At 40.2% G+C, this 19,891-nt stretch overlaps 1 long non-coding RNA gene across 1 annotated transcript; it reads left to right on the forward strand.

Moving 5' to 3' along the window:
- The first annotated feature begins 7,089 nt into the window (after positions 1-7,089).
- Positions 7,090-13,680, forward strand: LOC310640910. Its single transcript, XR_014492619.1, has 3 exons — positions 7,090-7,195; positions 13,262-13,419; positions 13,640-13,680. It is a non-coding gene; the product is annotated as an uncharacterized lncRNA (long non-coding RNA).
- The last annotated feature ends 6,211 nt before the right edge of the window (positions 13,681-19,891 follow it).

A 19,891-nucleotide genomic window follows, 5' to 3' on the forward strand; every position in this document is an offset into this window, starting at 1 on the left:
AAGAATAAAAAACATGAAAATGCTCTTCAGAATATTTCTGTTTTTAATATTTAGTTTATATGTTGCCCATCTCACTATCAAGTGAAGGGCAGCAGGCTGGGAGTGAGTCTGATCTGCAACACATTACAAAGCAATGTAATATTAGAAACACTATAAAGGTAAAGGTTTCCCCTCCAATCATGGCCAACTCTAGGGGGTGGTACCCATCTCCATTTTTTAGCCAAGAGAGCCAGTGTTGTCTGAACACCCTTACATGGTCATGTGTCCAGCATGACCATAAGCCGAGGCGCATGAAATGCTGTTATCTTCCCACCGATGTGGTACCTATTTATCTACTTACATTTACATGCTTTCGAACTGCTAAGTGGGGAGTAGCTGGAGGAAATAACTGGAGCTCACCCCATCATGCGGCGGTCAGGTCTTGAACCAGGGCTATCAGCTTTCCAGCTGATAAATCAGGATCTTTAACTGCTGAGCTATCATGTCCCCATTAGAAGCAATAAAGAGAAATAAAGTTGACAGCAGATAATGAATGCCAACAAAAGATCAAGGAAGACTTGAGATGCCATCACTGATTATGTATTATCAGCTTGAAACTAAACACCCATTTTTCAGACTGCTGGTGCTTCCAAATAAGGCCCTTCACTGAATATCTTAGCATATATAATCAGTGCTTTTTTTCACTGTGGATCATTTTTCTAAACCACCTCACTCAGGCAATTTAATCTCTGCTTCCTGAGTAAGACCAGCTCTATCAAATGGATTCAACCTAATAAATCTTACATGCAAGCTGACTTCCAGTTTTGCGTCACAGTGAAACTGAATGCAGGAAGGCAGAGCTCTGCTGGGGGCCCTGAAAAGGGCCTATAGTCACCCCAAAGGCGATGAAAGAGGGATGCCTTGTTGATCATGGAGAGTCAGGGGTCTCTCCACTTAATCCAAGGAAAGCCCTCTAAACCAGCAGGGGAAAGACCAGCCACACCTCTGTGGCCGGCCATTAGCTGCTGACAACTGAAGAACAAAAGCTTTAATTAGCACACCATAAACAGCATGTTTGGACTAGGTGAGAATATTGATCTTTTCTTTACTATTTTACAACTTGGAAAGGCTCCCAAGAAGCTTAAAATCTCCAGATGTGAACATTTTAAAATTTTTATGAAGGACAGAAATAAATACTGTAGTGAAAGTAATACAAAGCTACAGTTTTGATAAATCTGAGAACTAAGATAAATTGTCAAGTTTTTCTCTTTGGAAAAAAATTATTGAGATGAAATATAAGAAATCAACCGTTTTTTTAAGAGTGGAAAATGGACTTTGAATGACATCTAGTGGTAGATCTGAGTACAGCACTATAACTAGCTCCTTGGCTGCTTGGTGAATTTCATTTAAGGGAGAACAGTGGGCAGTAAAGGAAAGTATTTTGGCATATTTATCATCCTGACCTTCTTGGACTATAAATACCTACTGAGCTTGGACTTTTAATCTCAAGAGCTAGTGGGAGAGAAAGAAAAATCTGACTTTTTAATACATCTGGCTGCAGGGAGGTTGAACATTTTGAACACTTGGAACATTGTGGATTACAACCTTGCCTGACTGATAATTTTCAGGATACTTGAGACAAAGTATTACTATAAAATATAGCTATTAGGACAGGGTTAAAAAGGATATATATAAAGACCAGAAAACTACAGGAAATTTTTTTCCACTCTTACTGAGACTGGTGATACTAGAGGATTTCTAGGCATGATGCCTCAAGAAAAAAACAAATACAGTATCTTTCAGAAGGAAATACTCTATGCTACAGCAAATTCATCAAACAATTCTTGCACACAAGGAGGTCATAAAGAGAAACCATAAAGAGACTAAAAATGACCAAGATGATATAAAGGACCAAATCTCCAAATTGAAGCTACAACTGGAAAGCTCCCAGACAACGACTACAAAGTATGAACAAATAAACCAGAAATCAGAGGGTGAAGCAGAAGAAATAGACCTAGAGATGGAGGAGATAGGAGAAGGGAAATATGGACTGACTTACACAAATAAAATACTACCTATAACAATGAAAATACAAAAGACCCTTTACTCCTTTTTCCAAAATACACCTGATGTCAAGGAAGAAGATTCTAGAAAATGGAACATAGAGAGGGCAGAGGAAATATCTAGGTAATGTGGATAGGTAAAGTCCCCCCCCCCCACGCCAAGCAGCTTTCCCAAAAATAAAAAATAAAATTCTTGGGCGATTTAATTGCCCTGGCCTGGAAAGCTGTTTGGCAAAGAAAGAAAGAAAGTGAGAGTTAGACGTAAGAAACAGAAGATTTGTTCTATCAGAGGGGCCACTATCTGTCTTAATATACTTGTTTGAATATGATTAAAAGAACAGATGACCCTTAGATATAACTAGTTTTTTTATAATGGAAGTTATGATTTAGAATTAAAATAGCATTTTTTTTTCTTCTTTCGATATGGGAAATTTTGGTATGAATATTTTTTTAGCTATATAATTGTAATTAATATTGAGAAAATCATAAAGGGACAAAGATACTTTAAATATTGATGGGAAATCAAACTTCAATAAGAGCACGAAACAGGATATTGATTTATGAATTGATATTGTTTCTGTAATATTAGTAAAATATAATGAAGATATCTATATCTAATTTTGTATACATCAATAGTACTAAGAATTGTTATTATTTAATGAGGGGAAAAGGGAAAAAAATATGGGAAAGAAAGGAAGATCAATGAAAAAATACTGGATTGTGAGTACTGAATTGATTTATATTGAAGAAGTTAATGTTTATTTATTTTAATTCCATTTATATCCCGCCCTTCTCCGAAGACTCAGGGCGGCTTACAAGCTTAGCAGTAGCCTTCATTCTATGTATATGCCTGCTTATTAGGGCTTTCACACACACCCCAAGCGGCATTATTACAATAAGCTTAATTGCCCCCAACAATCTGGGTCCTCATTTTACCTACCTCGGAAGGATGGAAGGCTGAGTCAACCTTGAGCCTGGTGGGACGCGAACCTGCACTAATTGCAGGCAGCTGGTGTTACTTAAGGAGGCATTAGCCCACTGCTCCACCAATGTTAAATATGTGAACCCAGACAACATGTTGTTTACTAAGCTCTAAGAAACCATGGGGGGGGGAGTGACCATGCAATATTGGAATTCAACATTATGCAAGCACAAGCAATAGAACACAGTCAAACTAGAGTCTTGGACTTTAAGAGAGCTAATTTCAATAAACTTAGAGACAGTTTGGAAAGGATTCCATGGATGACAATCCTCAAGGGGAAAACAACTCAAGAAGCTTGGGAAATTTTGAAAACTGAGATAATAAAAGCCCAGTCTAGCACAATATCAATGAATAATAATAATAATAGCTCTGAAAAGAAACCAGCATGGCTGCATAAAGAACTCTCTGATAAATTGAAAGACAAAAAGGACAAGTATAGCAAGTGGAAAGAGGGGCACATAAGTCAGAATATCCGCAAATAGCCCGAGGAAAGCTAAGGCTCAAAATGAATTAAGGCTTGCAACAAAAGTCAAAATTAACAACAAAAAAAGCTTCTTTCAATATGTAAAAACAAGAAAAAAGTCAAGGAAATGATTGGTCTGTTATTGGGAGAAAGTGGCAAGAAGCTGACAAGCAACAGGGAGAAAGCAGAACTATTTAACTCGTTTTTGCATCCGTCTTTACAAAAAGGAAAAAAAACAGTCCAACCTATCAAAAACAGTACTGTAAAAAATGGATTAGAAACACAAGTTAAGATAGGCAAGAAAATGGTGAGGACCTGTCTAGCCTAGACAAGTTCAAATCACCAGGACCAGATGGATCACACCCCAAGGTTCTCAAGGAACTGGCAGATGTGATCTCAGAACCACTGCACTATATTTTTCAAAGATCCTGGAGCACTGGGGAACTACCAGAGGACTGGAAAAGAGCTGATGTAGTTCCCATCTTCAAAAAAGGGGAAAAATAGATCCAGGAAACTATAGACCTATCAGCCTGACCTCAATACCTGGGAAGATTCTGGAAAAGATAATCAAACAACGAATCAGCAAACACCTAGAGGCAAACAAAGTCATTATGAAAAGCCAACGTGGGTTTGCCAAAAAGATCATGCCAGACAAATCTTACTGCATTCTTTGACCAAGTGACAAAATTAATGAACCAGAGGAATTCTGTGGATATAATTTACTTGGACGTCAGTAAGGCATTTGATAAAGTAGATCACAATCTACTACTTGATAAGATAAAAAAATGTGGGTTAGACAGCATCACCACCAGATGGATTCATAGCTGGCTGACCAGCCATACTCACCATGTGGTCCTCAATGGAACTGCATCTACATGGAGGGAAGTGTGTAGTGGTGTACCCCAGGGCTCTGTTCTGGACCCAATGTTCTTCAACATCTTCATCAATGATCTGGATGAGGGGATAGATGGGGAACTCATAACATTTGCAGATGACGCCAAGCTGGCAGGAATAGCCAACACTCCAGAAGACAGGCTTAACATACAGAAGGATCTTGACAGACTTGAACACTGGGCCCTATCTAATAAAATGAAATTCAATGGTGAAAAAAGAGGTTCTACATTTAGGCAAGAAAAACCAAATGCACAGGTATAGTATAGGTGGTTCCTTGCTCAATAGTAGTAACTGTGAAAGGGATCACGGTGTCCTAGTGGACAATCACTTAAATATGAGATAGCAGTATGCTGTAGCTGCCAAAAAAGCCAACACAGTGCTAGGCTGCATTAAGAGAGGGATAGAATCAAGATCACGTGAAGTGTTAATACCACTGTACAATGCCTTGGTAAGAGTACACTTGGAATACTGCATCCAGTTTTGGTCACCATGATGTAAAAAAGATGTTGAGACTCTAGAACAGACATGTCAAACTCACGGCGTCACGTGTTGTCATGCAACATATTGGGACTGTTTTGCCAATGCCAGTAATGGGGTGGGCGTGGCTTCCATATGATGTGTCCGGCCCACGGGCCGGCAGTTTGACACCCCTGTTCTAGAAAGAGTACAGAGAAGAGCAACAAAGATGATTAGGGGGCTGGAGGCTAAAACATATAAGGAATGGTTGCTGAAATTGGGTATGTCTAGTTTAACGAAGAGAAGGACGAAGGGTGACATGACAGCCGTATCTCAGGGGTTGCCACAAAGAAGAGCTATTTTCCAAAGCACCTGAAGGAAAGACAAGAAGCAATAGATGGAAACTGACCAAAGAGAGAAGCAATCTAGAACTAAGGAGCAACTTCCTGACAGTTAGAACAATTAATCAGTGGAACAACCTGCCTTCAGAAGCTGTGAATGCTCCAACACTGGAAGTTTTTAAGAAGAGATTGAACAGCCATTTGTCTCAAATGGTATAGGTTTTCCTGCCTGAGCAGGGGTTGGACTAGATGACCTCCAAGGTCCCTTCCATCATCATCATCATCATCATCGTTGTTGTTGTTTAAAAAATAATAAAACCTATAAAAAAATCTTACATGCAGGCTGGGGCTGGAATACTTTCAAGAATGCCATCAACTAAGTTGTTTCTGCCTACCTGTTAAAAGGTAACACTTTAATTTGGTAAATTAAAATCTCAGTGGCTTGGTTGATTCAGGAGAGTGACTTTAATCAATCAATTGCTTAACAATTCAATATTTCTCCTTCATTACCAATGAAGCTCTAAGACAGTGTCTATACAGTTATCAAAACAATGCAATGTGCCTTCAAAAAAAAAGCTAACTTACGACCACAATTGAGTCCAAAATTTCCATTGCTAAGTTTTTAAGTGAGTTGTGTCCTGTTTTACAATGTTTATTGCCACTGTTGTTAAGAAAATCACTGTAGTTATTAAGTGAATCATGAGGTCTGTAAGCAAATCTGGCTTTTCCCATCGTCTTTGCCTACAAAAAGCCAGACTGAGTGGACTTTGTCTTTGAAATGTAGATGGAGTGCTGAATCTTGTCCTGATGGGTTTGTACTCCTATGATGTGCCATGCGTTTATGAAGTGGTTGCTTTGTTTCCCCAATGTACAGATCTGCACAAGGCTCACTGCATTTTACTGCATATACCATGTTGCTCAGTTTGTGTCTGGGTGTGGTCATAGGAAGAGTCATCATAAGTTGAGGACTGCCTGTAATGGATTCAAACTCTAAAAAGACAGATCCTGATCAAACAAAACTACCTTGAACAATGACGGTAAAACTCTAAAACTAACTAATTCAATAAGCATCTTTAAAAAAAGAACATTGTAGTATTTCATTGAGCATTAATGAAAGAATAACCATAAAGTCCATTTTTTTAAAGGCTTGATCAGAATTGTTCCTAAGCTCATTTCTAGCATGTTGATAAATGTGAAATCACAGGATTTCCACTCCTGAAGTATTTTGTTTACCTGAAAAAACAATAATACCTCTGAAATACAAGACTGCATATGAATTCACTCTTTTGTTCAACGGTTATTCAACTGAAGTGTCGGCAATTGCTAGAAGTTTTACAGTTCTCTATTTGGATGAATTTTTCCTTGCAGCTAACTGCACATTATCCTTTCTGCCGCTAGATGGCACTGGTGTTCTGTAATAAGCCTGTCCTGAAAAGTACCGTTTGAAGGGGCATATCCTGCTGACTGCTATTTCATTCTATTTTTAAATGTTGCATTTATTTTATAATATCACAGCTTTTATTATACCTAATTATCTCTTCTAAATGGGCAGGCATCTCTGAAAGACTTTAATCAGTACAATTTGAAGTAAAAAAAAGTATAATATGACATATGCACGCACCATCACAACTGGCACTGTTTTCTTTTAGCACACAGCTCTGAACGTACTGTTTTGAAAAGAGCGTTATAGCTTTGTATATACATGCCTTTTGAACAATCAACAACTGCAGAAAATGGTTTGGAGAACACCACAGTCACTAAATTATAGGGGCAGAAAATGGCTTATCTCCTCAAATCTCCTTTCTGACTTTCATGTCACATCACCTCCAGGTTTCATGTAACTTTCCCCACCAGTTTTAAGCTCTCCAGTTCTGCCTGCTAACTGGGATTCTCTAACGGTCCAGGGGTATCAAACTCCCGGCCCACGGGCCGGAGGCGTCGTGCCGAAACTGCGTTCACCCCAGCTCCGGCAATGGGGGGGAAAGTCGTGATATGTCGCGACCTGTCACGTGACATGGTGAGTTTGACGCCCCTGCTCTAATTCTCCTGAATCAAAGTAATTCCTTTCATTCATCTTGTGCTATTGAGCAATAATACTCATAGAGTAGGAACTACATCTGGGGAAAGGAAGTAGGATGTTTACCTGCGTTATTTCCAGTGACTTCTATTGTGTTCATCGATCACAAATACAATTAAAATTTAAGAGCCTTGTTCTCCTGTTATGCCAACCCACCCTCCCTTCCAAAGATAATCAAGTAGCCAGGCACATTAAAAGACAATCCTTGAGACTTGGCACAACAGTAGTGACTGTGAGAGCAATCTACTTAAGTATGAGCCAGCAGTGTGCTGCAGCTGCTAAAAAAATCAATGCAGTCCTTGGCTACATCAACAGAGGGATAGTATCAAGATTATGTTAAGTGACAGTAGTGCTTTATACTGCATTGGTAAGACCACACTTGGAATACTGAATCCATTTCGGGTCACACACACACACACACACACACACACACACAAAGATGCTGAGACCCTAGAAAGTGTGAAGAGAAGACCAACAAAGATGATAATGGGTCTGAAAGTTAAACCATAGAATGAATGGATGTGGGAAGAGGCAGACTAGAGGTGACATGATAACAGTCTTCCAGTACTTGAGGATCATCATTGGGAAGAAGGGGTCAATCTATTCTGCAAAGTACCTGAGGGCAAGACAAGAAGCAAGGGATGGAAGATCATTAAACAGAGATCCATCTTAGAACGAAGCAGAAGTTCCTGGCAATGAGGACAATTCATCACTGGAATGGCTTGCCTTCAGAAGTTGTGGATGCTCCATCACTGGTGGTTTTCAAGAAGAGATGGGATAACCATTTGTCTGGAATTATTTTATCTTTTTATATTTCCTATTTCTAAACCACCCATCTCCCTCGGAGTGCTGTAGGGTCTCCTACTCAAGCAGGAGGTTGGACTAGAAAATCTCCAAGGTCCCTTCGAATCCTATGATTATATATTCTATGAAGTAGGCGGTCAGTAATGATTTCACATGTTTGACTTTATTGATGTAGTTGATTCTTGTAGGCCTATCTGAATTTTTTCTTCTTGATCTCCGATATGCTTGTGAGGTAGGATGAAGAGAATCTTGGCTTCTTCCTGATATTTTAACTTTTCCTGGACCTAGCACATGCTTCTTTTTATGTAACCATAGTCTTTGACCCCTTTCTCCCAGTTCACCCAACTCAAACAATGGACTTCTGACCATCGTAAAACAAAAATCCATTATTTATTCATTTATCCATGGATAACAATCATGTGTCAATGGATAATAATTACCATTATTTATCCATTTGTTAATGTCAGCCCCATCAGGTGAGGGAATTCTGGGCACTGAAGTTCACACATATAAAAGTTGCCACATTTGGAAAACATCTACAATTTTGTAGTCAGCCCTGGCTGTCCTTTGGAAAGACAGATATTGAAGCTGATGCTCAAATACTTTGGACACCAAATGAGAAGAGAGGACTCACTGGAAAAAGGCCTGTTGTAGGGAAAGATGGAAGGCAAAAGGAGAGAGGGGACAGCAAAGGATGAGATGATTAGATAGTGTCATTGATGCAATGAACATGGATTTGGGCAAACTCCGGGAGACAGTGGAACACAGGATCGCGAAGAATCAAACATGACTTAGCAATTGAGCAACAAGCCCAATCTTGAGGTTACCAGCCCATGAATCACTATCATCAAGTTACTGCTGTTCAGGTTGGTGAACCATCTGAAGCTGGACTAAATTCTTTCTTCTGGAAGCCACGTGTGTTTCACTGATAGAACGGAAGAGAGTTAGGAGCTTTCTAGAATACAGTTGCTTGTGCTGAAGGAACCCAAAACCAAAGAGTTTGCTAATTCCTACACAAGAGAACCACCTATCTATCATATTCCTGGTCCAGGTAAGAAGTGAATGTAATTGTGACTCATTGGCTATATTCACACTGCATATTTAACAGTTATTGAAAGGTTTACTGGCTACTTGTCCAAATACATAAATGCGTTTAGTCAGGAAAAGTCAGACATGACTTAGTGACTGAACAACAGCACAATTGCTGTGGATTTATACTGCACCTTTAGTACTGGGCCTCAAGGTGGCATACATAGCCTTACTTCTTTCTTTGTTTCCACAACAACAAGCCTGTGAGGTTAGGCTAAGGTGGCTGAGAGAGCAGGGGATAGGACCAAATGACCTGATAGGCTTTTGTGCCTAAGTCAGTGTGTTTCTAGAGCCTGTCCAAATTCCTTAACCACTAGACTATTTTGCTTCTTACATAATTGAAGATGCCCTAAAATCGAATACAAAGGATCGAGTTCAGCCTTTTTGTTTTCTCAGAAACATTTGTGTATTTCTGGCATCTCTGTCAGTGAAACAGGTAATTGTATAACCACATATTTTGGACTGTCTATAGAAGTGTTCACATCAGTAAAACTACTGCCTTTCTATTTTTTTAAATTTCTACTCTTTCAAAATAAAAAAAATGTTGGATAGTAAGAGAAAAGCTAATGATAGTGCTGATAAAATTAAGCATCTATTAAACATGTACGTTTCAAAAACAATTTTTAATGGAGAAGAATGGCTGTCTCACACACATGGTTATGTGCTTTGAAATTCTGCCCTCTGAGAATATAAAGGCAAGCAAATTAAAACTACAGATATAAATAAGTTGTAAGGTTCTTCCATTGTTTTACGATATAAAGATTCTAAGTCTTAAAGGTAAGTGGTTTATTCATTTCTAGAATGAAGGAGAAATTTCCTGACAGAACAATTAATCAGTGAAATGACTTGTCTCCAGAAGTTGTGAATGCTCCAACACTGGAGGTTTTTAAGAAGAGAGTGGACAACCATTTGTCTCAAATAGTATAGGGCTGTGGTGGTGAACCTATGGCACGTGTGCTACAAGTGGCATGCAGAGCCCTCTCTGTGGGCACACACACCATTGCCCCAGTCCTAGCCCTTCAGCTGGGTTTTATAAAACCTTTTTGCTTTAGGCCTCTGCCGCTTTGGGCAAAAAAGTTAATCAATCAATTTCAACTTCTCGCAGGAAAAAAAAAATCTCACAAAGTTGGAATTGATTGAACTTTTTAGTCCCACCCAGTCTTCCATTACTACCGTAGCCATGACCACCTAATAGGCTACACCCACCCAATGGGCCACGCCCACCTAGCACCCGATGATACATAAGTGGGTTTTGAGTTGCAATTTGGGCACTCGGTCTCTAAAAGGTTCACTATCACTGGTATAGGGTCTCCAAATTGAACAGCTGGTTAGACTAGAACAGGGCTTTTCAACTGGTGGTACGCATACCACTGGTGGTACACGAGCACTGGGCTGGTGGTATGTGGCATTGCCTTCCTCCCCCCCATCGTGCCCGTGCACCAGCCTTGCTGTGTCGACCCGCTGGGAGCTCTCTGTGGACTGGAGCCTGTCGGTGGAGGTCAGGGCTGGCCATACGCACCGATCAGCTGGCAACTCCATATGGCTGGCCCCGACCTCCGCCGATGGTCTCCAGTCCACAGAGAGCTCCCGGCGGGTCGATGGCTTCCCGGCGGCAGCCCTGGCCAGTGAGGAGGCTTGGACGGAAGGAGGAAGGGACAAAGAAGGAAGAAAGAAAGGAAGAAAAAGGACAATGGGAGAGAGGGAGGAAGGAGGGCACCCACCCCAGTGCCACCCCCCTCTACCAGAGACCCATGGATTCCCCCCACACAGGCACCCAGCAACCTGAGTGATGAGCTGCCCCTTTTTGCTTGTCAAAAAGTTGCAAAAGGTGATCACACGACCCTGGGACACTGTGACCATCATAAGCCTTGGTGGAGCAGTGGGCTAATGCCTCCTTAAGTAACACCAGCTGCCTGCAATTAGTGCAGGTTCGCATCCCACCAGGCTCAAGGTTGACTCAGCCTTCCATCCTTCAGGGGTAGGTAAAATGAGGACCCAGATTGTTGGGGGCAATTAAGCTGACTTTGTAATAATGCCGCTTGGGGTGTGTGTGAAAGCCCTAATAAGCAGGCATATACATAGAATGAAGGCTACTGCTAAGCACATTGGTTTGTGCTTAAATTGTAAGCCGCCCTGAGTCTTCGGAGAAGGGCGGGATATAAATGGGATTAAAATAAATAAAATAAATAAAAATAAGCATGAATCAGTTGCCAAGCATCCGAATGTAAATCACATGACCCTGGGGATGCTGCAACAGTCACAAGTGTGAAAAATGGTCATAAGTCACTTTTTCAGTGCCGTCATAACTTCAAACAGTCACTAAGCGAATTGTTGTAAATCGAGGACTACCTGTATTTTATCATTTTTTCCTTTTTTTCGGTCACGTTTTTGACACCTTGCTGGGCGACTGGTGGTACTCGGACATTGCCTTATCCTAAAAGTGGTACAATGGGTGAAAAGGTTGAAAATCCTTGGACTAGAAGACCTCCAAGGTTCCTTGCACCTCTGTTATTCTATGTTTTATGTCATATGTGATGACCTTCCCCTCTAGGCATGCTGTGGGAGGGCATTATCCTGATTTATCTTTGCAATTGGTCAGATAGTTTTATTCATTAGTTTTATTCATTGGGAAGGCATTGCAAAGATTCATTTATCATGTTAGGGGCGTTGCAATGTTGCACAGTTTAAGAATTCATGGTGTAAAGTCTTAAGGTTAAAATGCGCTATTTGGATTTAGCTCTCAAATTTACTAGCACTGCTTGAAGTTGCAAGCAAGTGTACTTCTTTTTTTCACCTCCTCCTCCTTAGCAATATAACCTCTGAATTTTGGAGTGCTGATAAAAGCAACTTCACAAAGAGTGAAACTTTGTAATGCAAATTAGAAGTTCCTAGGTTGTAATTTACATATAATTAGACAGAGTCAAATTCGGTCCAGGAAGGTTCACAGACGATGTATCAGACACAACTATTAGGCAAACGGTAGGCACATGCTACAAGCTATGGTGATGTCACCAGTATTATGCTATTTTCTCAAAAGATGTGAATTGAGTAATTTATGTTGTTTACATGACGCTATCCCAATGCATATGACACCAGCTGGTTCCTCTTGCTGTAGATGCCCTTATTAATAGAAGGTGCTTCATGGCTTCTGATCATTTGGGGGCCAAGTCCTCAATTTCATCATATTCCCACAGGAAATGGATGAATCCAGTAACTATGGTGAGCATGTTGTGTGAACAGAGCCTTTGAATAGTAATAAGTTGTCTCTGGGAAAGTGCACACAATGCACACAATGCACTCCTAGACCTTCCCTCATAGCAGAAGAGCAGACTTGGACTTGATGACAGCCATGAAAAACTTTCCAGAGAGACTGGGCTACACCACATTTGACTCCCTCTTCTTTGGGGCAACCCCTGAGATATTGGAACAATGCTATCATGGCACCCCTCGTCCTTCTCTTCATTAAACTAGAAAAAAAAAGGTAAAGGTTCCCCCGCACATGCGTGCTAGTCGTTTCTGACTCTAGGGGCCGGTGCTCATCTCCGTTTCAAAGCCGAAGAGCCAGCGCTCGTCCAACCGTCAACCGTTCCTTATATGTCTTAGTCTCCAGTCCCCTAATCATCTTTGTTGCTCTTCTCTGCACTCTTTCTAGAGCCTCGACATCTTTTTTACATCGTGGTGACCAAAACTAGATGCAGTAGTCCAAGTGTGGTTTTACCAAAGCATTATAAAGTGGTATTAACACTTCATGTAATCTAGCTTGTGTTAAAGGGGAAAAAAATCTTTTTACAAGAGATACATACTGTATATAAGCTGTTTTCCACAGCAACCTAGAGAGGCCATGAAAAAAGAATAGGTAACATGCCTCACTGCTTCTAAATTAGACCACAAATTTTCTGGCTGATGGAAGCAACTTAGCATTCACCCTGAAGTCAAAGATCTGAGCAAATTATGTTTTAATATTTCAGGTTCATTTGCCCCTGCTGAAATTTCACAGCAGGGAAGTGGGAGCGAAATATGTATTCAAGGACGTGGCAGGGACTGGTGGTTTACTGGGGATTCAGATCCAATGCTGAGTTAATCCTTGACACAGTTTTATGTTATCAATTTTAGTGCCCCGGTTTCAAGGAGCTGCAGACAAAGGGCACCGCTTGATGCCTTTTCTCATTTTAGCTTGAAAACAATCCGATGAGGCATGTTAATAAGATGCAAGTGGCGTCTTGCTCCGTCTATCCAGGAAAGATCAGAACTGCACTGAGACTAAAACTCTGGTGTGTATTGTTCAATTCCATGGGAAAGCACAGTAGTATCATTACTCGCAGCTAAGTGTCCAAACATTGGGAGGGAATGTCTCAAAAAATTGTAAATATTAGGGCTGGGTTGGATATTGTTTGAAAAAGGGGGCTCAGGATACAGGAAACTGGCACCTGAATGCAACTACTTGAAGCAACATGGGGTGTTTTTTATTTTATTTATTTATTTATTTTTTAGATAATGCAGTCGCCCTCTCAGTTCATTATGGGAAACGATGCAGCCATTTTAAAGAGTGGCAGTCAGGGACTTGTTGTGTATCTGCTGGTCTTGAATGGCTTTTTTTCGCAAAAGAAACAAATACATGGCACACCCCTAATAAATTTAGTTTCAGCTGTTTCCCTGCCGCAATCTCTTCCCTTTGCAGCAGGCTCATTGTGATGCATTTCTCTGACCCCAGGGACTAAAGAAGGATCTTTTCAAAATATTATAGATCGAAAACAGATCTGCATTTTGACCTCTGTATTTTTGTGACATCGAATAAACAATCTCATACTCCTCATTAATCAGTTAGAAAGAAAATCAAAGGCACTAAGGAGGCCTTGCCTATACATGCTTACTGGTAAATAAGAGTCAAAAGAGTACTGTGTTTCCCCCAAAATAAGACCCAGTGTTATATCTTTTTTGGCACCAAAAGGTGCATCTGGGCTTATTTTCAGGGAAACATATATCAGGGTAAATCAGCCCGGCCAGGTGACCCAGCTCCCGGCAAGCTCACAAGAGGCAGTGAGCGTGAGGGGGCTGATGGTGTCCAGCAGAGTGAGCAGTGCGTCGGGATCACCTGCCTCCCCCCATGCCTCTGCTTCCGCCTGCTACTGGTGCCACTGCATGAGCCTCCTGTAAGTCTCTCTCGTGAGCCAGGCGGCTGTACAGCGCATCCAATCACCTGTCTCCCCCCCACCTCTGCCTTTGTGCTCAGACTTACCTGCACTGCATGGGCATCCCCCTACCCCCACACACTCACTGCCTCCTCTGTTGGCCACGCCCACCCCGGGCTTATTTTTGGGGCAGGGCTTATATTAGGTGCACCCTAAAAAAACAGGCTAGGGCTTATTTTCTGGGTGGCTCTTATTTTGGGCTCTTACAACTTAGCCTCCTACTTGTTGTAATACATTTCCTACTTTGAGAAACTTGTCTTCTGGATTATGAGCTACTACAAGGGGCTTTACACTGACCCACGTTGGTATGGTTATTTTTGTTTGTTTCTATCTTGTATTCATGTATGACAGAATTACTCTTAAGATCTAGCTCAGGAATGGCAATTCTTCTTCAGAAGTCCTGGTTTGGATGTTCTTCATAAGCCTGAGCAAAAGGGGGACAGGCAAATAGGGATCTGTGAGAAGCCTCCATGAAGTTGGACATGTGTACAAATGAAATGACTTAGTAATTTCACATCAGTAGTGTTCTGGTGACATGGTGCAAAGAGCATCCAGCATAATATTTGTGTAATTAGCATGATGATCTCATGTCATATCATATCATGCTAGGACTAGGGTTGACATGATAGCAGTATTTCAATATTTAAGGGGCTACTATAAAGATGAGAGGGTCAACCTATTTTTCAAAGCACCAGAAGGCAAGATAAGAAACAGTGGATGTTTTTTTTTAAATCCCATTTATATCCCACCGTTCTCTGAAGACTCAGGGCGGCAAAGTCAGCTTATTGCCCCCAACAATCTGGGTCCTCATTTTACCTACCTCGGAAGGATGGAAGGCTGAGTCAACCTTGAGCCTGGTGGGACTTGAACCTGCACAAATTGCAGGCAGCTGGTGTTACTTAAGGAGGCATTAGCCCACTGCTCCACCAAGGCTCTAAACTAATCAAGGCTGTAAACTAATCAAGGAGAGAAACAACCTAGAACTAAGAAGAAATTTCCTAACAGTGAGAACAATTAACCAATGGAATGGCTTGCCTTCAGAAGTTGTGGGAGTCCCATCATTGGAGGCTTTTAAGACAAGACTGGACAGCCACTTGTTTAAAATGGTATAGGGTCTCCTGCTTGAGCAGGGGGGTTTGACTAGAAGACCTCCAAGGTTCCTCGCAACTCTGTTATTCTATGTTCTATGTCATGTGTGATGACCTTCCCCTCTAGGCATGCTGCAGGAGGGCATTATCCTGATTTATCTTTGCAATTGTTCAGATAGATCTGTGATCTAATCATGGTCTTTGATCCATCTAATTAGGTAGCCAGCCATGTGTCAAGGCAGCTCTTTGAAATCAAAGAACCAGAGGGTAATGGGGGGAGATCAGAAGAAACCGTGAGGGTGAGGTGGGTTAAGAATGGAAGGTCATACACGTAAGAAGGATATATAACGCATTGATAGAAATAGATTCAGAAACGGAACTTGTCAAAGATTGTATGATAAAATGGGCCCAGAATATTCAAGAGCCAATAACGATGGATGTTTGGGGGAAAAAATTGGGTTAGAAATGTAAAATTTATTTAGGCTCAAAATTTAAGAGATCCATTTAGGTCCTAAAAAATTAGCATGTATGTATCCAAATTATCAGCCTAAATGCTGGAGGTGTGGTTGTGAGGATGCAACCTATTATCATATGTGGTGGACTTGTAAAAAAGTTAAAGTTTTTTGGATTAAAATTTGGTGGAACATGCAGAAGATATTTAATAAAAAGATAAGGTTTACTCCACAGTTATTCTTATTGGGTATTATTATTGATTGTACTGTTATAGAAATTAAGTTGATGTTGAATTTAATAACGGCAGCAAGACTTTTGGTTTCGCAATATTGGAAGAAGGAGGAACTGCCTACTATAGAAGAGTGGACTTTAAAAGTTTCACACTTGGCAGAAATGGCAAAAATTTCAGCATACCTGAAAGAACAATCGCAACAGAGATTTATTTCAGAATGGAGAAGATGGATTGAATATATTCAGAATAAATATGGGACTAAAAAATTTCATTTAGCATACGAATGAATATTAGAATTATAAGATGTATTATTATTATTTACCGATGTATAAGGGGAGTTAAAGTGCAATAGGATTTAATGTGTATTCACAGTTGGTTAGCATATTTTAGTTTAAGCTTGTTGGAGGCAATACCCTGCTTTCAGCTCTAGGAAGTTGGGGGGGGAGAGGGGGAGGGGGGAAAGTGGGGGGGAGGGGGAGGGATGGAGTATACTTAAAATGTACTGTAAAACTTTTCCATTTTTAAAAAAAGAATGGAAGGTCATGGGAATTTCTGATTCTAGTTTCCAGCTAAGCATGACTGGGGAATTTTCACATATGCTGCTGAACTGCAGTCTCCAGAAGCATGAAGAAAGCCACATATACCTTTTCCTTGAGTGACAGGTTCTTATCTCAGATAATAAAAGTGAGACAGATTGACTGACAGTCAAGATTAAAACCGCAATCCTTTAGGTCTCTACAGAGAAATAGTTCCACTATATTTATTAACACAAATCATCGGGAGCAACAGCAGTGATCTAGACATCCTTCTGTAGCTTACTTGAGGGTTAATCTTTACCCTGAGAAGGTAGGACTGTGCATTTTACCAGTTCATTTTTCAGGCAGGTGATCACTACATATAGGGGAGGGAAAAGATGCTTTCACAGATCAAAATGTTCTCTGGATATACGGAGTTTAATTCAGCAAGCCAAACACGTTTCTCTTTTAACTTATAAGGCTCTAAATGGAAGCTGTTTTTGGAGTGTTAATATTAATAAGGTTAATATTCAAAGTAATGACCTGCTGTAAAGGTTCAGTTTAAAATTCATTAGGCATAAAGCATTTTAAAAGTTCTGGATAGTTTTTGAGTCAATCAAGTGTTTCAGAAGCCTAAAAGAAAACAACACATCTTGTCATATATTGCCTGCCATGTCACTAGATATTTCTCCGGCTTCTTCTGTCTTGTCAACACGATTGCCGGCAGTTCAGATAAATGAGAAAGTGATGGTGTCTGATTCTGTAACAGCCCAAGGACTTTAATTCTATACTTGGGGTCAGTCCAAAATCCTTGTCCTTGTTTTTTGATCAAAAGACAGAGATAGATATCACAGATGGTGCAGATGAGAGACCGTTCCTAAATCACACCTTTCCTTCTTTTATTTAATATATTGCCATTATGGGCAGGTTGTTATGATTTAATTGAAAGAAAAGCCTTACCTAATTCCCAAGAACTTTGATTATTATTTTTTTCTTCAAAGGGAGAGGTGGGTAGACCTAGAATAAAGAGTAGAGAATAGGGTAGTAGGATAAAAGTGGAGATTCAGGCAGTTAAAACTTGAAAATAGATAAAGTTTGAATGCTGAAGTGTCCTTCTGTTTAAGCATGACTCCTTGTGATTTAGGTCCATTTATTTAAGCAGAAGTCTTGATATGTAATGGACGTGGTTCACACCCTTTATCTGTTGCCTGGCTATTTTCAGTTTCCAAAGATCTGGCTATCCTTGCTTGTCCAAGCTAGATTAGGGATGGTGTGAACTTGAATGGGTGAACCCTACCAGACTGGGTTTGCAAAAATTTGGATTATTGTGACCAGTGCTTTTTTTGTAAAAGAAAAAGGTGCCGGAACTCACCCATGTCATACAACCCGCCTTGCCTATCCTACAAGGTTCCATCCAAAAAAGGTGCTGGAACTCCGTTCTGAGCGTTCTATGACAAAAAAAGTCCTGATTGTGACGTGGCAGGAACACGTTAGACTGTTCTGAATCTTTGAGATTTTTGCATGCCAGATTGATTAGGTCTACAGTAAAATAGTTTGGGGTAATTAAAATTATTCAGAAGAAAAACTCTCTTTGGGAGGGTACACTCTGTTTTCACTTTAGTGAGTTTGCTGTTACAAATGGTGGGAGTAGTATTCTAATGGCTGACCAGCTAATGGCAGCACCCAATACAAAGAGAATAAAAAATGTATATTTATCATGATTTTTTTTCTCCTCTTCTACTTTTACTCTACATTCACATGAAATATACTTTGAAGTGAAGATATTTATGGATTTGCAAGGGAAGTATAAAAAATATTCTCAGTAAAAGGCAGTTTAATGGTGACATTTTATTGTAATTAGTAGCTTTGAGGAGTTGGTGAAAAGTGAAAGGTTCAGGTATTTTTTTTAATTACAATGATACGTGTTGAGAACTGATATACTGCAGTCTCTCTCTCCCCCCCCCTCCACCCCAATGTGTGTGTATCCATTAATTTTATTCCCATGTTTACTAATTAGCAAAAGTTGCAAAAAGGATGCATTAAAGATGCATACGTGGTACTGTTGTAAGTACAAAACTTTTCAGGAATACTGAAATATTCTCCCCCCCCCTTTCATATTATGTCAATCTGGCCAATCCAGGGGGATTCAGTAATTTTTCAAGAAGTAAATTTCCCAAAAGCAGAAATGGTTTACCAGGATCAAGATGAGATTTTTCTTCTAAAGGGCTTGGAATATGATCCTATTTTTCTATACTTGTGTTAATCAATTGTTTGTTGTATGTCTTAGTTATGTTGGTGGGAACGGTAGGGAGCAGCAGTCTAAAAAACAACTGTATAACAATGTATAACATGTATAACAATGTATGTTCAGACATGTTTTTCTACTAGACTTCAGTTATGGCAAATCAGTGCCAAGAGAGACATCCAGCCATATATAGACCCACGTGTTATTGGGTGATGTCCCACTTCATTGCAACATTTCATATTTAAAATGAGATTAAAACCAATGGAATTCTTGAAATCAACTGTTGAATAGAGTTGCGATTTCTTTTTACTTAACCTCTAGGAGATTACCAACATTGGTCAGATTGGGTTTGTAAATCCTGGAAATCCTGAACAGGAAAGAGTGGCAGAAGAAAAGTGGTCCAGCTCACATACTGTATAAGATTCAGATTTAAGCTACTACCATAGTCTATCTGCAACCCCGTAGTTAAAATAAATCATCCATAGATTATGAGTTGGTTCCTTTTCCAAAGCAACTGAAGGCAGGGCTAGAAATAAAGGATGGATACTAATCAAGGAGAGAAGCAACCTAGAACTAAGGAGAAATTTCCTGACAGTGAGAATAATTAACCAGCGGAACAACCTGCCTCCAGAAGCTGTGAATGTTCCAACACTGGAAGCTCTTAAGAAGAGATTGGACAACCGTTTTTCTGAAATGGTATAGAAAACCTCCAAGGTCCCTTCCAACTCTGTTATTCTATTATTCTGTTAAGACATGGACCTACTCATCTCAGTTCTCTATTTGACACTATTGACATTGGCTATTTATACTGACAACTGTAATGAGACAGATTCCAGGATTCAATCAGACATTGAACATGCAGAAAATATGGTGCAGTTGATATGGATTCTTGCCAACAGTGCTGGCTTGTAATGCAGGGGTCATAGAACATAGAGCATAGAATAATAGAATTGGAAGGGACCTTGGAGATGTTTTAGTCCAACTCTCTGCTTGAACAGGAGTCCCTATGTCATTTCAGATA

This window comes from Vipera ursinii, assembly GCF_947247035.1.
Source record: "Vipera ursinii genome assembly, chromosome: 5".
In the NCBI taxonomy this organism is placed as follows: Eukaryota; Metazoa; Chordata; class Lepidosauria; order Squamata; family Viperidae; genus Vipera; species Vipera ursinii.